Source organism: Panulirus ornatus, chromosome 35 (assembly GCF_036320965.1).
Source record: "Panulirus ornatus isolate Po-2019 chromosome 35, ASM3632096v1, whole genome shotgun sequence".
In the NCBI taxonomy this organism is placed as follows: Eukaryota; Metazoa; Arthropoda; class Malacostraca; order Decapoda; family Palinuridae; genus Panulirus; species Panulirus ornatus.
The window spans coordinates 5132164-5150000 of NC_092258.1; the positions used below are offsets into that span (position 1 = coordinate 5132164).

At 49.2% G+C, this 17837-nt stretch overlaps 1 protein-coding gene across 5 annotated transcripts in view; it reads right to left on the reverse strand.

Annotated features, from left to right (window-relative positions):
- Nucleotides 1-17837, reverse strand: part of LOC139760088 (zinc finger protein rotund-like) — a 761655-nt gene that overhangs the window by 515995 nt on the left and 227823 nt on the right. The window lies entirely within an intron of this gene.

Consider the following 17837-nt stretch of genomic DNA (forward strand, 5'->3'; position numbering starts at 1 on the left):
GGAACAAGACGACTTGATACAAAAACTAAGCTAAAAACGTGTGAAAAAAAAGAATGGAAAAAATTACCTTTTCATTCTAAGAATGGCGGATGAATAACTAGTAAATGTATGCATAGAATGAAGAGATTGTGTGTTGGCAGACACTGATGGGGGCACAAGAGTGTAAAACTCCCTCCAAGCACAACACATATGGGTAAACACAAATAGGTAATCAAAAATTGGGTAATACAAATAGATAGTCATAAGTTAGGTAGCACAAATAGGTAAATATAAATTGGGTAATACTAATGCGCAATCACAAATTGGGTAATGCAAATAAGTGATTAAAACGGGTAATTATACCCCCCCCCCCCACACACACAAACACACACACACACACACACACACACACACCCATACTGGCAACAGTGGTTCCCTGGGCCTCCATCGTTGCCAGCAACACATGGTATCGACCGCGGGTGTGTGTGTGTGTGTGTGTGTGTGTGTGTGTGTGGGGGGGGGGGGGGGGGGTAGGTGAATATTGCAGGGCGTTATGGGGGCTACTTATTGTCAATATGCTTACTTAATAGACACTTGACATGGAGGACCTGAGGTGAAAGTGGTAGTCATACATACTTACAATATGAGTCGCCGGCATTTGTCCATTAAATATTCCCTGTCTGAGCACGCACACACACACACACACACACACACACACACACACACACACACGTGCGCGTGCGCACTACCATATCTTGGCCTAGATAAAGAGCGTGCCATGAACACAAGGCCACGATAGATACTCACAAACTCCAGAATATTCAGTCCCACCTCGCCCGAAATTCTAGGAACACACACACACACACACACACACACACACACACACACACACACACACAACTCACACACACACACGCGCGCGCAAGGAACCTACTTTCCTGGCTAGGCAAGGCTAGGCTCTAACTGCTTGAGCACAATACGAACCTTTCATTAAGGCAGTACGACCCACTTAGCAGAACGGTACGACCGTTGAGCACGACCGTACGATCCTTGAGTACGATAGTTTTTCAACAAAGCACATTCAGAACGCTCCAGCTCTTTAAGCACGACGGCACGGCCCTCGAAGACGACGTCGGGGCCCTTGAACACGACAGCATGACCCTTGGGTATGACGACTTCTGCCTTTGATCTGATCCTTGAAGAGTCAAGGCCAAGACCAGGCCATCACACCCAAGGGTCACCATACCTTGGCATTCGAGGGGATCCAAACATGAACACCCAACACTTTACCTCCCATTTTTGAGAGAGTCCACAATGGTCTATTTGCCTGGGATTGTGTCCCAGGCAAATAGACCCCATCGTCAAAAGACAGATGTTACTTAACGTCCTTGAACAACGCGTTGTGTTTACAGGCTAATGGCAGGACGTGGGTATGATCTACGTGGAGTGATTGGGATGTTGAGCAGTGTATGTGTGTGTGGAAAAGGGGAATGGAAGAGGAGAAGGGCATCACACAGGACACAGGAGGAAGTACAGTTCACACCAGGTGCTGAGAAGGGCGTTTGGGTTGTGATGTGTCATGATTAACGATGGATGCCTGTGTCTGTTGGGCCAAGGCTGTTTTGGTCTGCCTCTCTCTCTCTCTCTCTCTCTCTCTCTCTCTCTCTCTCTCTCTCTCTCTCTCTCTCTCTCTCTCTTGATAAAAGTACACAAACATGCCATCTTACAGTTTGAACATCAATTCGAGAATTATGCACCAGGGTGTAAACTACATGCGTTTTTCTTTTAAGTTACGTAACGATTAAAGAAAAAAAAAAATAATTATCACCTCAACAAATCATCTAACCAACAGTATCTTACCTGCATCCTGTGTGTGTGTGAGGTGGTATAATCTCGTTCACTCAGAAATCATCCCCCATCTCTTGTATCGCCGTAGGGCCAAAATTCCCCACCTCGATGTTATCAAGACCCTGGGCCAGTATTTTCCCTCCACTCCCTCCCTCCCCTTCCCTCCCTCCGCTTCTCTTCCCCCACTTCGCCTATCCCACCTCGAGATTAATTCCCCAGATAGGGGAAATAATGTGACAACGAAAACTTAGCAAAGCGGTTACGTGCCGCAGTGCCCAAAAAACATGACTCAGAGACACCCTCCCTGGCTCGCCAGGTCTGTCTCTATATTACCGGGACTCCCGATTACACGTCGAGGGGAGAGGGGGAGAGGTGGCGTGGGGTGGTTAGGGAGACACCTATCCCCATACTCTCTCCTCTCTCTCTCTCTCTCTCTCTCTCTCTCTCTCTCTCTCTCTCTCTCTCTCTCTCTCTCTCTCTCTCTCTCTCTACCCCTCCCTTATGTCTCCCACATCAACAAGGGAGAGGAGAGGGGGCACCGCCGCCACTGCTTCGCTGCCACCTACCACAACACTGCATGTGCTGGTGGTTGAGGTCTGCCTCACCCCCTTAGAGCTGGGGAGAGTAAGGTTGGTGGGAGGGGATGGGAGAGGACATTATCTCCCCCACACCTGAAGCTGGGGTAGATCAGTGTTGAGGGAGGGGAAAAGAGAGGACTTTCGTCCCCATGAAGCTAAGGGTAGTTTAGGTTGTGGGATAGGAAGGGAGAGGATATTCACTCTCTGATTCTGGGGAGGATTTTGGTTGGTAATTAGGGAATGAGGAGGTGGGAAAATGGGGAAGGTAAGAAAAAGGAGTCAACTTACGAAAAGGGGGGAAGACAGTAGGTGCAAAAATAATAGCGAGATAAAAATAGGCAATGGGGGAATACATGGGAGGAGGGAGGGAGGGAGGGAAAGAGGGAGATGTACCAGTAGACTGGATGAAGAATATGTTTTTCTTGAGTGGTATCCTTGGAGACGTGCTTCTCCGGCACCAGCGCCCAACTCTCCACATTTATAGTTCTTTGCTCACACTTTGAGGCCTTGTCTTGCTCCACACCTTCACACACTCCAGGCCTTGTCTTGGTCCTCACCTACACAAACACGTGAGGCCCTGTCTCGCTCCACACCTCCACACAGTAGAGACTTGTATTTCTCCACACACCCCACACACACACCTCTACATACAGGTCAGGCCTTGTCTTGCTCCCCGCCTCCGCAAAACGCTTAGAATTCCGCCTTCTGCACGCCATACCTATAATACGTCCCAGCCAATGAATTACTGACATCTTTCTCTGTTTCTTCAAGTCTCCCATACTAATCTGACCACCTGACCTTACTTGTCTCGCGAGCAAATATATTTCGAGCGTGTCTTTATCCACCAAAGAATCGTGAAATCCTCATGGAAATAAGATGTATTAACAACGACAGGGAGAAAGGTAGGAAAGGAAAATAAAAAAAGGCGAAATCTAGGAAGGTAATCTACCAACAGAGAAACACCTCAGGTGATGAAGACTGAGCTGAGTAATTAGAGAGAGAGAGAGAGAGAGAGAGAGAGAGAGAGAGAGAGAGAGAGAGAGAGAGAGAGAGAGAGAGAGAGAGAGAGAGCAACACGGGCGCAGGTCACTACGTCCCACTCCCTCTCCTTCTCTTCCTCCTCCTCCTCCTCCTCCTCTTCATCATCAGACACTCACAATAACTGGTCCATTATTAACAAGGCCTCCCTCCCTTCCCTCCACCCTCCCTTGTCATTTCTCCCTCTCCCTTCATCCAGTTCACACCACCAGTCCATAAACCTGTCAGGCGATGCCACATCTTGACAGCAAAAATCTTTATCACTACCTCACGATCAGGAAACTGGTGTCATGCCTATTGTATGCGTGGAGTGACACATTTACTTGACAGATGTCATGCCTGTTGTGTGAGCGTGGAGTGACATATTTTCTTGACAGGTGTCATGCCTGCTGTATGTGAGGAGCACGACGGCACGACCCTTGAGCACGACGATACGACCCTTGAGCACGACGGTACGATCCTTTGAGCACGTCGGCACGATCCTTTGAGCACGACGGTGCGACCCTTGAGCACGACTGTACAATCCTTTGAGCACGACGGTACGACCCTTGAGCACGACTGCACGATCCTTTCAGCACGACGGTACGATCTTTGAGCACCACGGTACGATCCTTTGAGCACAAGTAGAGGTCACGACGTGTCCTCTTGCTCAGTGGTCGTACCGTCGTGCTCAGTGGTCGTACCGTCGGACTCTCTATTGATTAATCAATCCCTTGTCACTATCTTCTCACACCTGTTTCTTCCAGTCCTTGTTGCAGCCTCTTCATGCTCCAGCTTGCCTATCGTTCAACCAGCTTACCCATACCCTACCTTACCTATAGTCCACCCAGCCTACCCACACCCTAGTTTACCCCAAACCAGCCTACACACACCCTAGTTTGCGTATGGTCCACCCAGACCTACCCACACCCTACCTTATCTACGGCCCAACCAGCCTACTCATACCCAAGTTTGCCCCAACCAGCCTACCTACGCCCTACCTTACCTATGGCCCAAGTTGGGTATCGGGGAAGCTAGTGAGGGCTGCGCGGTGAACCAGCACTTCGGTGGCTGTCAGGTTTCACTCCTCTGGCCCAGATTACTGTCTTTACTCTCAGCCTCGCCCACGCGCGGGCTGCTGGCATTCAGTCCACAAGCTCGACGGAATCTCTCCATCTCACACATTTAACACTTGACAACATGTAACTCACACACGACTTGATCTTCGTAACTCCTCGGCTTCTCCTGCGGTGAGCGCCACGTGCTGGCCATTGCCTTCTGCCAAATCTTGTCGTAGGTACTCTCTCTCTCTCTCTCTCTCTCTCTCTCTCTCTCTCTCACAAGACGGAAGAGACTTTTGGCAGCCACTCAGAACACAACTACTATCGTGGCAGTGGCGCTGACTGGTACACGGGGAAGGTGGTGATGTTAATGGTGGTGGTGGTATGGTATGGTACTGATGGTGAGGATGGTGAAGATGGCGTTCGTGATGACAGTGGAAATGGATGATGGTGAAGAGGAGGAGGAGGAGGAGGAGGAGGAGGACGGGTATGGTGGCGGTCGGTGATGGTGAAGATGGTATGGTGATGGTGATGATGGTATGGTGATGGTGATGATGGTTTGGTGATGGTGATGATGGTTTGGTGATGGTGATGATGATGATGCCTCAACCGATCGTGGTAACGAGGGTGATGGCAAAAGGAGACGTCCAGACCAATGGCTATACAGACAGGTCCGCCCAGACCCGCACCTAAACTGACCCACTCACGCCCGCACTAGGCATACGCCCACGCTTGCGGGTAAAGGCGCCCGCAGCCTCAGCCAGCCGAAAGAAAAAGATGAAGTGGAGAAAAAGTTGAGATACCATCGTAATTCCTCATGCAATTAGTGCCAGTGCCAAGGTTCTCTCTCTCTCTCTCTCTCTCTCTCTCTCTCTCTCTCTCTCTCTCTCTCTCTCTCTCTCTCTCCAGGAATGTTGATTTTCAATGGATTCGACTCTCTAGGCAATGTAGAGGTGTGGGTTGACTGGAGATGAGGAGGAAACCAAAATTTCACATGGGGCTGTGTGGTCTGCAAATGAGTCAAAGCTGAAGAATGAAAAGACTGTGAACTCATGTAACGAACCAACTTTGTAACATGTTATGTACCTACTCGGTCCACTAGGCATGGTAGAGGTCCCTCGTTTGTTGTCGTCGCTGTTTACCACCTCCTGATGAGCGCCCTTAGGCCTACTGTCAGCAAGGGACCAAGCCAACCCCGGGGGAAAATTTCGAGCCGAGGCACAAGCCAGCGACTGGCTAGACGCTGTCACAGCTGTGGTGCTTTTACCCCCCGCAGCAAGCCCAAGGTGGTGGTGCCCCATTTATCTTCTGTCCAGAGGAAGGATGAACAGCGGGCTAGCCGCGTGCGGTTCTCCTGCGCCGTGCATCGAACCCAGGTCTGTGAATGTGAAGTCTAACCACCGCACCATCGATACACAAAACCCATTGGAACCAGTCGCTGTTAGCGGCGGGACTAAACCTGGTAGAAAACATGGGATGAAGGTGACGCTGTGGTAGGGGGTTGAATGTACACTATTCTACCTGTGTCAGGGGCGTAGGAGGGAGCATGAGGCAGTGGTAGAGGGAAGAGAGAGAGAGAGAGAGAGAGAGAGAGAGAGAGAGAGAGAGAGAGAGAGAGAGAGAGAGAGAGAGAGAGAGAGAGCGGGTGCCATGGGTTGTAAAGGCAGGTGCCACAGACTGTACTGGGGGTGCCATGGACTATATGGGCTGGTGCCACGGACTGTATGGGCGGGTGCAACGGGTCGTAGCGGCAGACACCTATCACCGTTCATCTGTGACTTCCGCCGTCTTCCTCCCCCTAACATCACCTCCCCCTCCCACACCGGCACTGCCTCCCCTCGCCCCTCGCCACGCCCCAGAAGCCCCGCTTGTTGCCACAATCTGTCACGCAGTGCCACTTCTTCCCGCATACCACACTCCGACGCCAGCCGTAAACCTCCCTCCCTCTCACACCTCTACCACAGCTCCCTTATCTCCTGGCGCTGGTTATCACTCACGACCATCTGGTTCGACTACCTAATTCCCCCTCTTTCCCCTCCTCTCCCCCACCCCTTCTTCCACGCCTCAGACAACCCCCCTCCCCACCTTAAACTACCTTGAGCGTGTGAGGTGCTGTACACTACACGGTCGTCCCAGACGCCGTTGTCTGGGCGGCGCGGAGGCTAGGCTAAGGCACCGAGTCGCTGGCACCGGGGCGATAGATATGGTGTGCCTGGCACTGCGGGCCGCGACGGCGGGAGCCGGGGAAGGAGGGGGGGACCGGCGGCGGAGGCTACAATGACCCTACGATGCCTGACCAGTGGAGCGCGGACGTGATCGCCTCCGTATCTACATTATAGGAGGGTCGGGTCCAGGTGGCGTGAGTTGTGTGGTGTGAAGCCCTTTTGACGCCCTAGTCCCCACCACCACCACCACCGCCTCCTCCTCCTCCTCTCCCTTCCTCTACACGCGACCACGCAACACAAAAAAAAAAAAAGAATAAAAACACGTCGCGAAAAGTCTTTATTTGCACCCACCCTGTTTTGCCCCAAAGCCCTTTTCTTTGAAGTCGTGAGAAATAGGAGAGGTAGGGCCCAACAGATTTATCGCCAAGGCTGAAATCTGTATTGCTCTTGTTATTAACTAGGGCGTTAGGGCTGTCCCCGTGGCCATTACCACCTATAATTGTATCAACCCTCCTGACCAACAGTCTACATCAACATTATCATTTACGATTAACTATTGGCAGAGCTTTATGCCTCGCTCTTGCATATAATTCGCCACAGGAATGATATAGTAAATACCATCCAGCCCTTGACTGTAGGAGATGCAATCGCTCTTACAAAGACTCTCCCATCAGTTGTATTAATGTAATTCAATAAACCCGACTCAACACGTACTAGCAGCCACGCCAAATACATCACTATTTAACAGACCTTTCATCTGGGCATACAATAATCTCACATTCAGAAAGATGTTGCAAGACACGCAAGACGAAGTGAAGGTAAATGCTTATTCGCACATTCGCTCCCTCCCTCCACACTGGGCAGTGTGTGGGTGGCTCTGTGTGTGGGTGGCTGTGTGTGTGTGTGGGTGGCTGTGTGTGGGTAGAAGTGTGTGGGTGACTGTGTGTGGGTGGCTGTGTGTGTGGGTGTGTGTCGGTGACAGTATGTGGGTGGCTGTGTGTGGGTGGCTGTGTGTGTGTGGGTGGCTTTGTGTGGGTGGCTGTGTGTGTGGGTGACTGTGTGTCGGTGGTTGTGTGTGGGTGGCTGTGTGTGGGTGGCTGTGTGTGGGTGGCTGTGTGTGGGTGGTTGTATGTGGGTGGCTGTGTGTGGGTGGCTGTGTGTCTGTGGCTTTTTGGGATAACTGTATAAATACCTATCCTAGATCACAGACATCAAGACAGTGATGATACATTCACACACATATACCCTAACGTCGTCGGCTGAGAGTGAGTGGGTGGGCAACATCAGGAAAGTGAAGAAAGAAGAGCAAGGCGTGACTTGATCACAATCATTTTTTTTTTTTTCAGGGTTCGTAAAACAGTTTCGCAAGGGCAAACAGTGAAGTGTTTTTCTCAAGACGCAAGGATAGAGGAGCCTGCTAAGAAGTGTTTTTACAGTATAAAGAGTCGTGGATGAATGGGGGTACACTGAACTGTCATAGTGTGCATCTGAACATCACAGAGAAGTGCCATGACAGTCAGGAGTGTTCAAAAGATGGGGGCGCCACTTAGTGTTAGAACTCCTACCCCCACGTCTACAGAGAAGTGCCATGATAATGGCAAGTGTGTTCAAGACATGGAGTCCCACGAGTGTAGAACTGCCTCCCCGTACGGAACACATAGGTAATTAGAAGGTAATTACACACTCAAACACACACACACACACACACACAAACACACACACACACACAGTAACGTCAGCATAGTGCACATATTTTCTGTAAGATCAGGAGAGTCAGTAGATGTCCTGGGAGAGTCAGCGTAACACGCGGAAGTGACGTCACGCCCACAAAGAATAAGCGTGGGGAGAAATGGTTTTTGTTTTTAGTGTTGTTGTTGTTGTTGTTGTTGTTGGCCTTCTATCTTGCCGTCGTGGTCACCTGGCTGTGGTCTGGGAGCTAAAAAAGAAAGAAAAAGGCGACGAACGTCCATGTGTGTATGTGTGTGTGTGTGTGTGTGTGTGTGTGTGTGTGTGTGTGTGTGTGTGTGTGTGTGTGTGTGTAATCAACTATTTATACTGTACGGGGAGGGAGTTGTACAACTCGTGGGGGCCCCAACTCCTGAACATTTTCTTATGTCACATAAATCTTTTTAACCCCCTGTATGCTGTCTGCATTTACCACATCCTCATTCAATTTATTCCATTCATACACTTCCTTTTATGCTGTAAAAAGTCCTTCTTGGCATCGTTTTATGCTAACACGTCCTACAGCTGTGTGTGTGTGTGTGTGTGTGTGTGTGCGCATGAGCTTCTTTGGCCACTGACGAGTGTAGTATATTCCTGTATAGTCAACAATACAAAATTTCACAAACAGAGAGAGAGAGAGAGAGAGAGAGAGAGAGAGAGAGAGAGAGAGAGAGAGAGACTACACACACACCATTGCGTTCCTTACGGAACTAGGAACGTCCCTCGTTCAAGTAGCTTCACTCATACTGCAACCGCTGTTCTTCTTCCCGACGAGGAAATCGTGGTAAAGCGTTGCGACCCACGAGTATCGCAAGGACACGGGGTTCGAATCGCGGACAGGGCAGCCAGCCAGCTCACAGTCAACTCTAGCTGTTTATCCTCCCCCAAGAGGGTTGGTTGACTAATGTGTGCCTTGCGTAAGCTAATGCGTGTATATATATATATATATATATATATATATATATATATATATATATATATATATATATATATATATATATGTGTATATATATATATGTGTATATATATATATATATATATATATATATATATATATATATATATATATATATATATATATATATATATATACATATATTGAGATATATCTCATGCTTTGCGAGGTAATCCTTTGACAGACACATACACAAAAAAACAACACAGAAAATCCCTCGCGCTGGATTTTTCGTAATTTGAAACATGATTGACAACTGTAAAATACATAATTATAATCCAGCATTGGTAATCTTTAAATTGCTTGCCACAAGAAATACAAGACGCGGGCTTTGCCACAACCTGTGGTTAGTCAATGTGGTTATAGTTTATAAAATATTAGCAATTTATCTGAAAAAAAAGGAGCCTTAAGGTTGATCTTCGGGCTGATGTTCGTGTGGATATAGAACCTTGTTGTTAGAACAGATATATATATATATATATATATATATATATATATATATATATATATATATATATATATATATATATATATATTGCAATATACATCTTACCCAGCGTAGTGGTAGTTGTTTCGGGATAAGAAAGAGCTAAGTTAAGCTTCTGCCGATTCTCCCCACAACCAGATCTTCAGGATTTATCTATGAAACAATTCAACCATGGAACAAAAAAATGAATATAATCCAACTAAGTTTTGATACAGGATTATTAGTGATTTTCTTATACTGGCGTGTGTGTGTGTGTGTGTGTGTGTGTGTGTGTGTGTGTGTCCAACTGCCCGACCCAAGACGGAAGGCTAAAGAAACTCTAAGACTCGTCTTTTACGAGTCAAAAAATACGTGAGATTATTTCCAGATTACAGGCTGAATCGGCCCACGACACATGGCTAGAGGGGCGACGTAATCTGAGATTCCCTTTCTTACCCGATTACATTAATCATAACAGATGTAATACCTATTTACATCTTATTTTCCATTATTGTATAAGTGACTCAAGAAATCACTTCTCAGATCATCTCTCATTATTCTACAGAAAACATCGAGATAACAGTGTTCCCCTTACCATGATAACAAAGGATTTGAATTCTTCGATTCAGTCTAACTCTATATGAAGAGAATTACTGTATGAGATCCCATAATCCTGTAATAGCACTTTCTATTTTTTTTTTACGGTGGAAAAAAAAAAATACAATTGCTCAAAAATAGCGCGCGACCGTAAAAGTGAATTAATAATACTCAGTACGACGCTTGAGCACGACGGTACGACCTTTATGCACGACGATGCGACCCTTGAGCACGACGGTGCGACCCTTGTGCACGACGGTGCGACTCTTGAGCACGACGGTCCGATCCTTGAGCACGACGGTGCGACCCTTGTGCACGACGGTCCGACCCTTGAGCACGACGGTGCGATCCTTGAGCACGACGGTCCGACCCTTGGGTATGACGATGCCAACAGACCTACCGACTCGTGTGATCACTGCCACCAGTTCTGGTCTCCTCGCGTGGCACTATTACCAACTAACCCCTGCCACCCTGTACCATCACTCCTTCCCAACGAGCTCTGCCACCAAGATCCCTCAACATGCCACTAGCCCTCACCTCACCTTACACCCTCACCGAACCACCCCTGCCACCACGTACACCTCAGGGCCGGTAAAGGGCTCTTGCCCCTACGGACCCTCTCACCGCCAACACACACACTACTATTCCCCCCCTCCCACCACGACCTTTTCAATAGCGGCTGAGCGATCGCGATGAAAGCAAACTTAACGAGCTACTGGGTACAGCAACAGCAATAGCTATACCAAGAGCCGCCCTGGAGCATCGCAACAGACAGGTCAAGGATCGTCCCCCTCACTCCTACAATGCTGCCTGAAAAGCAAGCGACAAACACCTATATATATATATATATATATATAAAAAAGAAAAGCCGCTTCGTTACAGACATAATAACTAGGTGGCGGAGTATAGCACAAGAGACCAGCTTGGGTAGATGCACCGTTCCCTCGCGTTCGCCCGCCTCTTCTTCGCCAGCGATGGGCGCCGCTGAAGAAATTACACCACCTACACAAGCGGCCTTTGAGCCCCGTCAAATTAGAAGACGCTACTGTCCATGTAAACCCACTGGAAAAAACACTAGGTACGAACGGCAAAAAGATCCCGGAGATTGAGACTCGACACGGATGGGATTATGGAGATGCACACAAAAAACCGCGAGTGCAGCAGACTCCTGCGGTCTGAGTGGGGCCTTTTTTTTTCTTCTTCTTCTTCTTCTTGGTCGCTCCTGAGCGGTGAGTACGGCGGGGGTCGAGAGGCGCGCGAACTGGCTAGCCCCGCTCGGTGTCAATTGCCCCTCTGGCCTAATGTAGTGTTTTGTTATGTGTGCTCATGCCACTGCCGATACACAGCTACACGCAAACGCCTGAGCCTATGCATGTGTTCAAGGATGTATGCACATGTGCAAAACGTACCTATGTATACCATTCTGATGCGAACAGGATCACTTTCTCATTTCTGTCTTACGAAATAGAGAGATTCACAGAACGTAGTATAAATACCTTTTAACATCATTCTCGTAAAAGACACTCCTATTAATCATGTAATCATAGTAAAAGCCCATCGTGATTAAAACTCCTCTAATCATTGCTCGTCATTTAATCGAGTTCGAAGATTCTTGATGAGAGAAACATTTAATTTTCCTGTGTGGCTGATATAGATCCATCAGCTCCCCTTTTATCACTGACCCCACCACCGCCCCTCAACTCCCTCGACATTACTGCTTCTCTCCAGTTGAGCCGGAGGGAGAGGTGGGCTTGGCAGTGCCTCCTGGTTTTATTATCCTGTTTCTACGTTTGTATTAGGGCTGGACTTTTGAGATGATAACCTCGTCATGGATCACCGAGTCTCCTGTTGTCTTGTCCTTCCCACACACTTCAGCTCACTGTACACCCCGCAGTCTCAATGTTTCTCATCTTACCCCTCAGTGTTCTCCCTTCCTCAGTGCCTCCTTCCTTCCTTCCTTCCCCTCCTCACTCTAACCTCTCATAATATTCCCCTTCTTTCGTGCCTCCTTCCCTCCTTCATCGTCTCTACTTCCTCTTCTGCTTTCTTCCTTCCACCTCCACTGCATCCCTCCCTCCCTTCCTCAAGGCCTCCTTCCTTCTTTCACCGCCTCTCTCCCTCCCTCCCTCCCTCCCTCACCCTTACAGCCTCCATCTCTCCCTCACAACCGGACGCCATTGTCGCCCCCCCCACCCCCGCCGGCAAATAACCTGAACAAAAATGAGATGATAAAGTCGCCTGATAGACAGCCTCCTCATCCTCAGGGATGAAAATAAAAGTAGGTCTACTTTTTTTTCCCTCCCAGGGCGGTGGATGCCACCTTGACCCAGACTCTCTGGTCTTGGCCTAAAGGGAGCGTTACTTTTCAGTCCATCGACTCTCTCGTGTTACACCTGCCTACACCGTCTCCCCGTTATGTCTTGATCTTTGTACATCGTTCTCTTACACCGTCTGGGAGGATCTTTCTATCTTTTTTTTTCTTTTTTTTCTGTACGGCGGAGTTTTCTCTTATTACAACTGTTGCGCCATAAACACTCCCTGATTTAGGATCAGATTTCACGAGTTGATTCTCAAGAGGAAATGGTGTGTGTGCGGGTGTGTGACACCCCAGTCCACACAATGCGATGAGGTGAGGCGCCTGCATTACGGCAAATATACCACTGGGCAACTGGCTGATTGATTTACAGATCAAATGACGAGACGCAGCATGAATATATGTATGTGTCCAGCGCCGTGTAGTCATTCGTTGATATCATCTTACTCCCTGGGCCATAAAACATCACCTTAGCAACGCAGTCTTAGCACGACGGTGGCGCAAAAACCCGCCAGCATGAACCTTGTACCGTCACACACACACATTCCACCAGACGTCACCCAGCATATATCACCGGTTCTTTTTTTCCTTTTTTTTTCAGTTCATCTTCACTGTCCGTCCCGATAGTCCCTGCTGGTGACGGCACCGATCCAACCCGCGGCAGATCTTCGTCACGGCAGTGAGTCCACACACCACCAGTCATCCCCTCCCCCATTATAGTTGGGGATAGGAGTGGCTTGGTGGCTAGGGTCCGGGGCTGAGGCCAGGGGATAGGACAAAGGCGGTGTGGGGAGGGGCTTGCTTCATCCCAATATACACTAACCCACGTCACTAAGACTACCAATAGACAAGACGATGATGACGAGGAACGGTGAGGTGAGGGGGAAGGGAAGGAGGAGGAGGAGGGAGGCCGCCACAAGAAAAACGGGAGTAGAGAGGCAGTGATGACGGCAATGGACGAGGCAAGAGTGACGATGAAGTCAATGAGGCCAACAACTCTGACGGCGACGACGACGAGGACGAACGTCAAAGCGACGACAATGAGGACACTGTGGATGACTACAACAACGGCGTTGGTGGATGACGCGGGAAGGGAACTGGATGCGGGTGACGACCACGGAGATCGGCGAGGACACCCGTTGACGGCGATGACGAGGAACCGCGAGGCCAGGACCTATGTACTAAGAGGACCAAGCTGAGAGAGAGAGACACAGTGAGACCCATCCCGTGAACGAAGCATACGAGGAAGGAAAAGCCTCGAGATGAGAGACTAATGAGAGGCAACACCACGATGAAAATAAGAATTAATAACACGAATGAGAAAGAACTTGACGGCCGAGACTGAATGAAGAAAGCAGTTGGCGTGTATGCTTTGAAAGAAAGAAAAAAAAAGTGTGTATAGACGGGAGATGAAATAGCAGTGGACGGAGGGGGGTTTGGGAGAGCGTCTGTATCCACACATATCCACTCATGCTTTCGCCTCAGCGGCGGCTCATGACAGTTTGTCCATACGTAACCAGAGAATCCTACCAGACTAGTCATGAAAAGCGCCGTGAATTGCTGCAGAGCTTTAGAAAGGAGCGGGGAAAAAAAAAAGTGCGACAGACAAATTGATTCATACCCGGTGGTTTGTTCCCACCCACCCTCATCCTCTAACCCCCGGTCCACACTACAGTACAATCGCCCTTAATTACCAGCTGCAGCAGAGGCAACGAGCCGTCTGTAAAAGAGGCAAAAGTGGACACCGGGGTAAGGAACTGAGTACTTTCAGTAGAACGAGGCTAACCCTCTGACTGAGGGAGGGGGCGGGAGGAGGCGGAGGAAGAGGAGTCTGAAGCTAAGGTGATGAGAAGGAGGGATGAGGTGGGGAGGAGTGAGGAGGGACGGCTGGGGATACGAGAGGTGAGGGAGGAATGTGGAGTGAGGGAAAGATGAGGGGAAACTTAAGAAGCGGACGACGACTGTATGAATAAGAGAGAGAAAACGGGATGAGGTGAAGGTATGATTCACAAAACAGGATGAAGATTGAATATGAGGGTTAATAAGGTGTGAGGATGAAGGAAGGCAAGAAAGAAAAGATCACAATGAAGGAATTCTTCCTGGGAGGGAAAGATATGATAATGCCTGTTCAAGACTCAAGATGTGTCTCCTCGTCGACCATCGATCACAGACTACGAGGTTACGCAGTCCAAACTTCCCCCATCACACCGAGCGAGTAGCTCGGCTACCCTGGCTAGCTGGCGATTCCATCAAAGGCGTCGGCTTCAACACCTGACAACTGACCACAGAACGTGGGACATTACTCTTTCTTAACACTAGCGTTCGTCGAACCTGAGGACACACTCTCTCTTCTAACGCTTTCTGATATATATCAACAGGCGTTCTACTTACCATCCTCCTTCTTCGATCTATTCAACGGAGAACAGGGCGTCAGTAGGACTAGGAAGCCCTAATCAATTTCGTACCGCCACCTACGTTTTGACTAATATCATAACCCTGGTATTCAGTATTAGAGACGTGTCAGGATTACCAATGGGTTCACCTTGTTGCCTTGGAGCATCCTCTCCTTTCCCTCAAACTGCCCCCTTTTTTATTGCTGTCCTCCACCTAAAATGCCTCCCCTTTCCCATTAAGACAATCAAACTCCATACACAGCTTCCCTCCTTCCCATTAATACATACCCCCCCCCCCCCCCTAAGCTCCCTAATTATGGCCTCCTCTCCCACAAACAAGACAGACCTTGCTGTAGACAAACCTCCTCCTCTTCCATTCAACCCGACCCAGCTTACTTTAGAAGACCCTCTCCCACGACCGTGATTCAGCTTGCTATAGAGTCTTCTCTCCCACGGACACGACCATTCTTGGTATCTAAACCTCTTGCTTCCCAGAGCGACGATTCAGCCCCTTGTACACAACAGCCTAAACCCTTTTAAATGCACTTCAAGTCCTCAAGTAAACTCCTTCACTAGAACCTCCTAAGATGAGACTCCTTCTTCCAAACAGTTTACCCCCATCCACCAACCCATTCCCTCCTCCCCTCTCTCTTGCCACCCTCCTCTTCTTCCTCCTCCTCCTCCTCCTCCTCCTTCCCCCACCCCACCACACTTCTAACCCCTACCTAACCATCGCTTCAATGGCGTAACGAGGCAGGGCCTATTCACCCCCCTGGAAATAAAAATGCTAATGACTAGAATCATTAGGTAAATGGGCACCTGGCGTTTTGTGTCCACTGAATGAATCTCATCATTTTCCCCTCGCCCACCATTAACTTTTTCCACTGATATGTAAATGAAACCAAAAGATTAATCAAAACTACTAATATCACTCGGTTCATTGAACGAACGAACGCTTCCACCGTTCATATGTTCGCCTTCCAATCGTTGTAAAAACACACAGACACACGCACAAACACACACATACATACATACACGTGTGTGTGTGTGTGTGTGTGTGTATTTAGTACATACAATTTGGCCACTTCTGGAGGCAAGACAGTCGTTTCCAACGTTTTATAGTCCCTTGTGCATCTTGGGCCATAAATCTGTATAAGAGAATCTGAATTTGAGACATTACGGAGCGCGCTGCGCATAATGCGGCAGGGGGAGGAGGGTGGACCCTTCACGGCTCACTACTGGGGAACGTACATTACCAACACACGGACGGTGACACAGGCAGGGGGGGAAACAGTGGGAAAGAAAAAAATCCGTCTGAATAACACTTGTTTGTATCTTAAAGAAAACTCTCTCTCTCTCTCTCTCTCTCTCTCTCTCTCTCTCTCTCTCTCTCTCTCTCTCTCTCTCTCTCTCTCTCTCTCCTCTTCGCCCGAGAGAGAGAGAGAGAGAGAGAGAGAGAGAGAGAGAGAGAGAGAGAGAGAGAGAAGCCTGATGTCCTCTGCTTTCGCCCGGCGGCTTTGGGTTTCCTGTCCCCCCCCCTTCAACCACCTGTGAATACAGATCGAGATGGGCGTCGGCAGAAGGCCGGGACGCCCCTTCGTCACAAGTCATGGCAGATGAGGAGAGGTGGATGGGGGAGGAGGAGGAGGTGTTGCTGCTGCGAGTAAGTGGGCCCAGGAGATATGGTGTGGCCCCCCAAAGCAGGTATGAAACCTTGAAGGCGCTGTCCCATAAGGCGTTGTGAGAGCCTGTGAGGTGAACGCAGATGGGATTGTGAGTCCAGAAGGTGTTGTGAGTCCAGAAGGTGTTGTGAGTCCAGTTAGGGGTCGTGAGCCTGTAGTGTGGGTCCACAAGGTATAGTGAGCTTAATGACGTGTTGTGAGCCTGTGGTTGTGAACCAATGAGGTACTGTGAGAGCTTGTAGGTGGTGCTGTGAGTCCAGAAAGGGGGTTGTGAGAGGCTGAAGCGTGAGGCCAAGATGGTGCTTGACCCTGGCTGGTGCTGTGATGTCTGTGGGTCAGGCCAGGTAAGCCCAGGTGTTGTAAGACCAGAAGGTGTTACAGGCCCTGGGAAGTGTTGCATCCCCCCGCTGGTGGTACATCTACAGCCCCGCCCCGCGCCCCGCCCCGCGAACCCATTGTCTCTGCATGTTGATTCCCCGGCCCATACTTCACAGCCTTCCATCTCTCCAAGTTTGGAAGGGGAAAATACTCGGGTGCTTTTCATAAATCATGCCGACCGCTCCCCACACCACCACCACTCCCACACCCACCTCCCTGCCGAACTTACAACTCCAGTGCAAACAGAGAGAGAGAGAGAGAGAGAGAGAGAGAGAGAGAGAGAGAGAGAGAGAGAGAGAGAGAGAGAGAGGAGGGTTATTATTTCTGACCGTGTCTACGGTACTAATTCATTTCCTTTTTCCTCTTTCGCCTGTGCTACTATTGTCGAGTCATCCAGCTCCTACATGGAGATCGAGGGACAGACTTTACTTTACACACTCGCGTCATTGTTGTGTATCAACAATGGTGTGGGGGGGGGGCACTTGGTCAAATAACAGCTGCCTGTTTGGTGCCGTTTTCAGAGCTGGTGAACTGGGAGGAAGGGGCGGGTAATCCAACACCTAGACACACCATTCACTGGTGTATACTCGTAAAAACTCTCTCTCTCTCTCTCTCTCTCTCTCTCTCTCTCTCTCTCTCTCTATCCATTTCGTTTCGAGATTACACCTTCTCTCCCCCC